This window comes from Microcebus murinus, chromosome 7, assembly GCF_040939455.1.
Source record: "Microcebus murinus isolate Inina chromosome 7, M.murinus_Inina_mat1.0, whole genome shotgun sequence".
In the NCBI taxonomy this organism is placed as follows: domain Eukaryota; kingdom Metazoa; phylum Chordata; class Mammalia; order Primates; family Cheirogaleidae; genus Microcebus; species Microcebus murinus.
In genome coordinates this window covers 292,825-303,548 of record NC_134110.1, presented here as the reverse complement: position 1 = coordinate 303,548, position 10,724 = coordinate 292,825, and positions in this window count along the sequence as shown.

The window sequence follows — 10,724 nt, the reverse complement described above, 5'->3', positions numbered from 1 at the left end:
CCTCCAGGAAGCCTTTTCCATCTCCCCCGGCCAAGGGCTTCTTCTGCACCCCCTTGCAGCCAGCTGGCTCTACCTGGTGATCCGGAACTGTGTCACTTCCCCACAAGGCTCCCCTGGCCAGGGCACGCTGACTCAGCCTGCATATCCTGCAGCGCCCAGTCCCGCGCCCAGCATGTGGGACGAGCTCAGGAGTCTGGTCTCCTTCAAAGCAGGTTGCAAGAAAAGGGGGCTGGCAGGGCGCGGTGGCTCACGCCTGTAATCCCAGCACTCTGGGAGGCCGAGGCGGGAGGATCGCTCAAGGTCAGGAGTTCAAGACCAGCCTGAGCAAGAGTGAGACCTCATCTCTACCAAAAATAGAAAGAAATCAATCGGCCAACTAAAAATATATACGGGCTGTGGTGGCTCACACCTGTAACCCTAGCACTCTGAGAGACCGAGGCAGGAGGATCGCTCAAGGTCAGGAGTTCAAAACCAGCCTGAGCAAGAGCGAGACCCCATCTCTACTAAAAATAGGAAGAAATTAATTGGACAACTAAAAATATATAGAAAAAATTAGCCGGGCATGGTGGCGCACGCCTGTAGTCCCAGCTACTCGGGAGGCTGAGGCAGGAGGATCGCTTGAGCCCAGGAGTCTGAGGTTGCTGTGAGCTAGGCTGACGCCATGGCACTCTAGCCCAAGGAACACAGTGAGACTCTGTTTCAAAAAAAAAAAAGGCGGGGGTGGGCTTCCAGGAAAAGTGGATTAATTACAACTCTTGTACGTCATAAGACATCAGGGCAGGCAAATGACAACGTACAGAGTGGCAAGAAATATTTGCAAACCATGTTATCTGATGAGGGTTTAGTATGCAGAACGTGTGAGGAACTCTTACAACTCAACAACAAACAAACCAATTAAAAAATAGACAGGTTGGGTGTGGTGGCTCATTCCTGTAAACCCAACAATTAAAGAGGCTGAGGCAGGAGAACTGCTTGAGGCCAAGAATTTAAGACTAGCCTAGGCAACATAGCAAGACCCCCATCTCTAAAAAAAAAAAAAAAAAAATGAAAAAAAATTAGCCAGGCGTAGTGGTGTGAACTGTAGTCCCAGCTACCCGGGAGGCTGAGGTAGGAGGATCACTTACAGCCCAGGAGTTCAAGGTTGCAGTGAGCTATGATGACGCCACTGCACTCCAGCCTGGGCGACAGAGCGAGACCCTGTCTCTAAAAAAATTTTTTTAAATAATAAAAATGGCATGGCACTCATTCTAGCCTGGGCAACAAAGTGAGACTCTGTCTCAAAAAAAAAAAAAAAAATGGGCCAGGCATGGTGACTCAGGCCTGTAATCCTAGCACTCTGGGAGGCCAAGGTGGGAGGATTACTCAAGGTAAACAGTTCGAAACCAGCCTGAGCAAGAGCGGGACCCCGTCTCTACTAAAAATATAAGGAAATTAATTGGCCGAGTAAAAATATATAGAAAAAATGAGCCGGGCATGGTGGCACATGCCTGTAGCCCCAGCTACTCGGGAGGCTGAGGCAGGAGGATAGCTTGGGCGAAGGAGTTTGAGGTTGCTGTGAGCTAGGCTGACGCCATAGCACTCTAGCCTGGGCAACAGAGTGAGAAAAAGAAAAAGAAAAAAGGAAAGAAAGAAAGAAAGAAGGAAAGGAAAGAAAGGAATAATAAACAAAGAAAGGAAGAAGAAAGAGAAAGAAAAAAAAGGAAGGAAGGAAGGAAGGAAGGAAGGAAGGAAGGAAGGAAGGAAGGAAGGAAGGAAGGAGAAAGGAAAGGAAGAAAGAAAGGAAGAAGAAAGAAGAAAGAAAGAAAGAGAAAGAAAAAGAGGAAAGGAAAGGAAGAAAGAAAGAAGAAAGAGAAAGAAGAAAGAAAGAAAGGAAGGAAGGAAGAAAGAAAAAAGAAGAAAGAAAGAAAGAAAGAAAGGAAGGAAGGAAGGAAGGAAGGAAGGAAGGAAGGAAGGAAGGAAGGAAGGGGAAAGGAAAGGAAGAAAGAAAGGAAGAAGAAAGAAAGAAAAGAAAGAGGAAAGGAAAGGAAGAAAGAGAAAGAAGAAAGGAAGGAAGGAAGAAAGAAAAAAGGAAAGAAAGGAAGGAAGGAAAGAAGGAAGGAAGGGAAAGAAAGGAAAGAAAGGAAGAAAAGAAAGAAAGGAAGAAAGAAGAAAGAAAGAAAGAAAGAAAGAAAGAAAGAAAGAAAGAAAGAAAGAAAGAAAGAAAGAAAGAAAGAAAGAAAGAAAAGAAGGAAGGAAGGAAGGAAGGAAGAAAAAGAAAGAAAGAAAAGAAAAGAAGAAAGGAAGAAAGAAAAAAGAAGAAAGAAAGAAAGAAAGAAAGAAGGAAGGAAGGAAGGAAGGAAGGAAGGAAGGAAGGAAGGAAGGAAGGAAGGAAGGAAGGAAGGGAGGGAGGGAGCAGATGAGTGGTGGGTGGGGGCGGAGGGGCGGGTAGCTGAGGGCCTGGGGTGCTCTCCGGGCGGGAAAAGGCCCTGGAACTGGAGAGAGGTGGGGACCCCACAGCGCTGTGAACGCACCAACACGGGGAACCACACACTTCACAATGGCTCATTCCACGCCATGCGAGTTTTTACCTGAATAAAAATTAAAAAGCAGCACACTGCAAGTGTCTGCTCGTGAACAGAGTGCCTCGGATGCGATCAGATCCGTCCGTGGGATGACTCTCCATTATACACCTTGAAATGGCTAATTCTATGGTATACGAATTTAATTCAATTTTTAAAAAGTTTAAAAAAAAAAAAGGGCCTGGCGCAGTGGCTCACGCCTGTAATCCTACCTCTCTGGGAGGCCGAGGCACACAGATTGCTGGAGGTCAGGAGTTCGAGACCAGCCTGAGCAAGAGCGAGACCCCGTCTCTACTATAAATAGAAAGAAATTAATTGCCCAACTAATATATATAGAAAAAATGAGCCGGGCATGGTGGTGTATGCCTGTAGTCCCAGTTACTCGGGAGGCAGAGGCAGGAGGATCACTTGAGCCCAGGAGTCTGAGGTTGCTGTGAGCTAGGCTGACGCCACGGCACTCACTCTAGCCTGGGCAACAGAGTGAGACTCTGTCTCAAAAAAAAAAAAAAAGAAGAAGAGGAAGAAAGAGGGACTGGAGGGAGCTCAGAGGAAGCCTCTCCACCTGGTCCTGGAAGGCGCAGAGCCCCAGCGTCTCTGGGGGAGAGAGAGGGACGGCAAGGGGTCGGGTAAGAGCCTCTGACGGATGGGCCCGCAGGTGGCAGGTGGCAGGTGGGCAGGTGGGCGGGGCCAGTGGCTGGGGGGGCAGGTGGGTGGGGCTGGTGGCATGTGGGCGGGGCCCAGTGACTGGGGGTGGACAGGTGGGCGGGGACCATTGGCGGGCGGGCGTGGCCAGTGGCTGGTGGGGCAGCGGGCAGGGCAGGGGAAGGTGGGCGGGGCCAGTGGCCGGGTGGGCGTGGCAGTAGCTGGGGGTGGGCGGGGCCAGTGGCCGGTAGGCGGGTGGGTGTAGCCAGTGGCTGGTGGGGCGAGAGGGCATGGCTGGGGCACGTGGGCGGAGCCAGTGGTGGCTGGGCGTGGCAGCAGCTAGAGGGTGGGCAGGACCAGTGGCGGATAGGTGTGGCCAGTGGTTGGGGTGGGCGTGGCCCGTGGCAGATGGGTGGGCGGGGGCCCGTGGTGGTGGGCGGGGCCAGTGGGTGGGCAGGTGGGCGGGGCCAGTGGCGGGTATGCCGGTGGGCGTGACCAGTAATTTGTGGGCGGAGCCTGTGGCTGGGGGCGGGGTCTGTGGCTGGGGGCGGGGCCTTCGCGCTGGCCCGGGCGCGCGGGGCACAGGCGGCGCACAGCTTGCAGGTGAAACCCTGCAGCTCCTTCCTGCCCTGCCGGCTCCCGTCCTCATTCAGCCCCGCCCTTACCCGCCTGTCGGGCACCTGCGGTCGCCCGTGTGCCGTGCAATTATGACCCACACTCAGAACCAAGTCACTCGCGACCCAGAAACAGCCGGGGCCCTTCTCACGGCCAGGAAGGGGGGTCGGAATGCTGGGCTCGAGGGGGGTGGGGGAGGCGCCCTCTCTCCCCACTGCCTCTGGGTCTCCCCGGGGCCCAGCCCCTCCTCTCTCTGTTCCCCCCAAACCTTTCTAACCCTAACACCCCCCCCCGCGACTGCTGCTCCTGCAGGTGGGAACTTCTGCCTCCACTTCCCCGCGCAGGGGCCGACGCAGGAAGCCAGGGGGTGATTTTTGAAACTGTCAACCCCAGTGCGGCTGTGAGTCCGGGGCGCCGGCCGCCCAGACCAGCGGGCAAACGGGTGCACACTGGCTGAGAGTCGGTCACAGCTCGGCCCAGCGCCCGAGCTCACGCCTGTCATCCCAGCACTCTGGGAGACCGAGGCCGGAGGATCACTCGAGGTCAGGAGTTCGAAACCAGCCTGAGCAAGAGCGAGACCCCCATCTCTTCTAAAAAATATATATAGAAAGAAATCAGCTGGACAACTAAAAATATACAGGAAAAAAATCAGCCGGGCATGGTGGCGCATGCCTGTATTCCCAGCTACTTGGGAGGCTGAGGCAGGAGGATCGCTTGAGCCCAGGAGTTTGAGGTTGCTGTGAGCCAGGCTGACACCACGGCACTCACTCTAGCCCAGGCAGCAGAGTGAGACTCTGTCTCACACACACACACACAAAAATCCGGTCAGCTCTGCAGGAAACCCCCCCAAAGCCCTAAAGGCTTGAACACGACAGTGTGTGGCTCGGATTATTAATTCAGGAAGAGGCAGTTTCCCTGAAGGAGGGATTCAGCTGGGCTGGAATCTGGCAATGGGCCAGGAGGGCATGGGGGCGGCGGAGGAGGGTGGGGGAGGGGCTGTGCCAGGACAGGAGGCCGCCCTGAGGCCCGGTGCTGGGTGCAATGGCGCTGTGTGCAATGGCGCTGGGTGCGATGGCGCTGGGTGCGATGGCGCTGGGTGCGATGGCGCTGGGTGCGATGGCGCTGTGTGCGATGGCGCTGGGTGCGATGGCGCTGGGTGCGATGGCGCTGTGTGCGATGGCGCTGGGTGCGATGGCGCTGGGTGCGATGGCGCTGCGTGCGATGGCGCTGGGTGCGATGGCGCTGGGTGCGATGGCGCTGGGTGCGATGGCGCTGCGTGCGATGGCGCTGCGTGCGATGGCGCTGCGTGCGATGGCGCTGGGTGCGATGGCGCTGGGTGCGATGGCGCTGGGTGCGATGGCGCTGTGTGCGATGGCGCTGTGTGCGATGGCGCTGGGTGCAATGGTGCTGGGTGCAATGGTGCGGTGTGCAATGGCGCTGGGTGCAATGGTGCTGGGTGCAATGGTGCTGTGTGCAATGGTGCGGGGTGCAACGGTGCGGGGTGCAACGGTGCTGTGTGCAACGGTGCTGTGTGCAACGGTGCTGTGTGCAACGGTGCGGGGTGCAATGGTGCGGGGTGCAATGGTGCTGGGTGCAATGGTGCTGGGTGCAATGGTGCTGGGTGCAATGGTGCTGTGTGCAATGGTGCTGTGTGCAATGGTGCTGGGTGCAATGGTGCGGGGTGCAATGGTGCTGGGTGCAATGGTGCTGTGTGCAATGGTGCTGTGTGCAATGGTGCTGGGTGCAATGGTGCTGGGTGCAATGGTGCTGTGTGCAATGGTGCTGTGTACAATGGTGCTGGGTGCAATGGTGCTGTGTGCAATGGTGCTGTGTGCAATGGTGCTGGGTGCAATGGTGCGGGGTGCAATGGTGCTGGGTGCAATGGTGCTGGGCACTGCACCCAAGATAAGGGCATGTCACAGAGGGCCTTGCAAGCCAAACAAGGGAGCTCAGGCTGTGAGACTATGAGAACAAGGGGAGACAGGAGGAGGCCCGGGAGAGGAACCCAACACATTCCTGGGTCCAGAGCTCCCTCCCCAGAGGCAGGAATGGTGCCAGCTCGGCTGGGGCAAGCGCCCACTGACTGCACTGGGGTGCGAGGCTTGCAGAAAACTCCAGGACCTGGTGCTCCATCCTAGCTCTAAGACAAGGGTGAGAGAAGTGCATACCACTCAGGTGCAAAATTTAAGGGATTGCCCCCCAAACTCAGTCATCTAGAGAAATAGTATGTCGACCCAATTTTTTTTTGAGGCAGAGTCTCACTTTGTTGCACGGGCTAGAGTGAGTGCCGTGGCGTCAGCCTAGCTCACAGCAACCTCCAACTCCTGGGCTCAAGCAATCCTCCTGCGTCAGCCTCCTGAGTAGCTGGGACTACAGGCACATGCCACCGTGCCCGACTAATTTTTTCTATATATATTTGTTGGCCAACTAATTTCTTTCTATTTTTAGTAGAGACGGGGTCTCGCTGTTACTCAGGTTGGTTTCGAACTCCTGACCTCAAGCAATCTGCCTGCCTCGGCCTCCCAGAGTGCTGGGATTACAGGCGTAAGCCACCGCACCCAGCCATCAATGCCATATTTTTTAAAAGTTAAAAATTAATGCAAGAAAAAAAATCCTGGCTCACGCCTGTAATCCTAGCATTCTGGGAGGCCGAGGCGGGCAGATTGCTTGAGGTCAGGAGTTCGAAACCAGCCTGAGCAAGAGCGAGACTCTGTCTCTATTTAAAAAAAAATGAAAGAAATTAATTGGCCAACTAAAAATATATAGAAAAAATGAGCTGGGCATGGTGGCACATGCCTGTAGTCCCAGCTACTCGGGAGGCTGAGGCAGGAGGATCGCCTGAGCCCAGGAGTTTGAGGTTGCTGTGAGCGAGGCTGACGCCACAGCACTCACTCTAGCCTGGGCAACAAAGTGAGACTCTGTCTCAAAAAAAAAAAAAAAAAGAAAAAAATCCATGCTGAACAAAATGTCACATGTTTAAATAAATATAGGATCCAGCCCTGTTCTTGTGCAACACAGCCTCAACCCTTCAGCCTAATCCTGGCTTTGATGGAACACCTGCTTCCAGACTTTTCTGCAAGTCTCCACACTTTCTTTTGGCTGCGGATGTAGCAGCTTCAGGGCTTGGCCAAGAGGGAGGTGATGTTCTCCCACATTCCCGGACCTCTGGGAGGAGGGCAAACAGCGCCTTTGCATGCACTGAATGGAAACTTTTCAGGCTGGACTTGTCTGACCCACAGCAAGGGAAGTAACCAAGGTGGCTGAGCAGGGTGTCTTCCAGTCAGTGATGGAACTAACAAGAGCCCCAGTTCACGTTCCGACCCAGCTGAAGCTGCTCTGGTGGTGGAATAAACAAACAAATCTCCTTGTGGCAGATTTATCTCCCTACTGTATTCATTACCTTCCCCTCGCCACAAACTCTAGTCGCTCACTGCTACATCCACCCATCCCTCCTTCCACCCATCTACCCATCCGTCTACCTGTCTACATATCCATCCTTCCATCCATCCGTCCTTCCCTCCCATCATCCATTTAGTTATTCAACCACGGTCCGGGCGCGGTGGCTCATGCCTGTAATCCTAGAACTCTGGGAGCCTGAGGTGGGCGGATCGCTCAAGGTCAGGCATTGGAAACCAGCCTGAGCAAGAGCGAGACCCTGTCTCTACTAAAAAAATAGAAATTAATTGGCGGCCAGGCGCGGTGGCTCACGCCTGTAATTCTAGCACTCTGGGAGGCCGAGGTGGGTGGATTGCTTGAGTTCAGGAGTTCCAAACCAGCCTGAGCAAGAGCGAGACCCCATCTCTACTAAAAATAGAAAGAAATTAATTGGCCAACTGAAAACATATATAGAAAAAATTAGCCGGGCATGGTGGCGCATGCCTGTAGTCCCAGCTACTCGGGAGGCTGAGGCAGGAGGATCGCTTGAGCCCAGGAGTCTGAGGTTGCTGTGAGCGAGGCTGACACCATGGCACTCACTCTAGCCTGGGCAACAAAGTGAGACTCTGTGTCAAAAAAAAAATAAAGAAAAGAAATTAATTGGCCAACTAAAATATATATAGAAAAAATTAGCGGAGCATTGTGGCGCATGCCTGTAGTCCCAGCTACTCAGGAGGCTGAGGCAGGAGGATCACTTGAGCTCAGGAATTGGAGGTTGCTGTGAGCTAGGCTGACGCCAGGGCACTCACTCTAGCCTGGGCAACAGAGTGAGACTCTGTCTCAAAATAAATAAATAAATAGGTATTCAACCATGAAGCCATCTGTCCAATCATCCACGAACGGGGCCCCCTCTGCAGCCGTCTTCCTTGTACCCCCTCGCCCACGCATGGGTCCTGCAGCCAGCCAGGCACCCACCCACCCACCCGCCCAACCCTCCACCGGCCTGCTGCCTACACTCAGATGTGGTGTGGAAGGAGCTCACCACCACCTCCCAGCAGGCCCCCCCAACTTCTGCAAGTCTCGGTTGCTTCATCTGGAGACCGAGCGTGTGTCTGCTCACAGAACACCCGCGGGGTTGTTGTGAGCATTGGGTAACAAGGTCCACGTAAGTGGCGAGGGCGATCACATGACACTGTTGCTGCGGTTCCTGCTCCTACCACACATGGGGAAGGCGGAGACCAGACGTGAGAGCCTGGTGCAGGGCCCGGCCGATCTGCTTCGGTGTTGGCTCTGAAAGGTGACCTGGAGAACCAGTTAAACCTACACTCTACAAAAAAGACACCTGCACTCGAATGTTTATAGCAGCACAATTCACAACTGCAAAGCTGTGAAAACAACCCAAGTGCCCATCAATTCATGAGTGGATTAATAAAATGTGGTCTATGTATACCACGGAGTACTACTCAGCTCTAAGAAACAACGGTGATATGGCACACCTTGTATCTTCCGGGCTAGAGCTGGAACCCATTCTACTAAGTGAAGTGTCCCAAGAATGGAAAAACAAGCACTCACCAGCAAACTGGTATTAACTGAGCAGCACCTAAGTGGACACATAAGAACTACATTAATCGGGTGTTGGGCCGGTGGGAGGGGGAGGAGGGGGCGGGTACACACATACATAATGAGTAAGCGTGCACCGTCTGGGGGATGGTCATGCTTGAAGCTCAGACTTCTGGGAGGAGGGGGGCAAGGGCATTATTTGAAACCTTAAAATTTGTACCCCCATAATATGCTGAAATAAAAAAAAAAACTTGCAGCAGTGAACAGCTGGGAGGGGGTACAGGGGCTGGGGGAGGGAGGGTGAAACCCCAGACTCGACCTAAGAAAAAGGAGGAATAGATGTGGGGCAGGTCAGGGTGGCTGGAAAGCTGGCAGGAGGCGTCCAGCGTGCAGGACTGACTGCAGATTCCAGGAGCCGTGTTTGACGGGCACCTGACCCCCGTGCGTGTCTCTGCGGACCGTAGACATGGCAGTTAGGGATGTGGACAGGCCTCAGGGAGCACTTTCATTCAGCTGTTCCCTGCAGGCAAATGACTGGTTAGTGGGGCAGAACTGGGACTCAGACAGCCAGGGGATGAAATCCCAACTCTCTTTCTTTCTTTCTTCTTTTTTTTTCTTTTGAGACAGAGTCTCACTCTGTTGCCCAGGCTAGAGTGAGTGCCGTGCCATCAGCCTCGCTCACAGCAACCTCAATCTCCTGGGCTCAAGCGATCCTCCTGCCTCAGCCTCCCGAGTAGCTGGGACTACAGGCATGCGCCACCACGCCCGGCTAATTTTTTCTATATATTTTTAGTTGGCCAATTAATTTCTATTAAACTGTTAACTTCACTCCATCCCCATTGTATATATAGATGAGGGAACTGAGGCTCTCTAAGCACCTTGCTCAAGGCAACACAACTAAGAAAGAAAGAGTTGAGGGCCGGGGGAGGTGGCTCACACCTATAATCCCGGCACTCTGGGAGGCCAAGGCAGGAGGATTGCTCGAGGTCAGGAGTTCAAAACCAGCCTGAGCAAGAGTTAGACCCCGTCTCTGCTATAAATAGAAAGAAATTAATTGGCCGACTAATATATATAGAAAAAATTAGCCAGGCATGGTGGCGCATGCCTGTAGTCCCAGCTACTCGGGAGGCTGAGGCAGGAGGATCACTTGAGCCCAGGAGATTGAGGTTGCTGTGAGCGAGGCTGACGCCACGGCACTCACTCTAGCCTGGGCGACACAGTGAGACTCTGTCTCAAAAAAAAAGAAAGAAAAAGAACAGCAACAGTGTATTCTGGGACAGTCCTGTTGGAGGCCACGTGGCCGTGGCCGGCCCCTTTGCTCCAGGCCTCACCCACATGAATTCAGCTGTCAGCAGCCGCATCTGTCCCCGAGGCTCCGGGGCGAGTCTGCTACAAGCTCACTCCAGCTTCGGGCAGAATCAGCTCTACGTTGGCAAAGGACTCAGTTTCCCCGCTGGCTGTCAGCAGGGTTGTGTGCGCTTCCGGAGGTTGCCCACGTACCTTGGCCCCCTTCGAGGCCCCCAGTGGTGGGCAGAGTGCCTCTCCTGACTCGAAGCTCTCTGAACTTAACGGCCTCGCCCGTCCTCCGACTTCCTCTGGCCTCACCTCCTGCCTCCTCTCCCAGACTCCTCTTCCTTCTCCAGGCCCAAGTAGGTTCCACCGGCCCCTCGGATGACCCAGGGTGATCTTCTGTAGAGTCGGCTGATTCCGGCCGTATTCCACCTGCAACGTCTGCCACAGCAGTGCCCAGGTGGCGCTTGATCGTATAACCAGGGGTCAGGAACCTTTAAAAACGCTACCCCCTTCCCCAGCCCTGGCCCAGCCAAGACTCTGCCCCCTGCTGCAGCCTCGGCCCCACCTGTGCAGAGGTGCAGAGGACCAAAGCCAGGCGGGAGAAGCCCTCACAGAGGTGGTGGCCAGGTGGAGCCGGGCGGGGGATGGGGCACACAAGCTGGCCGTGAGTGTGGGGCAAGT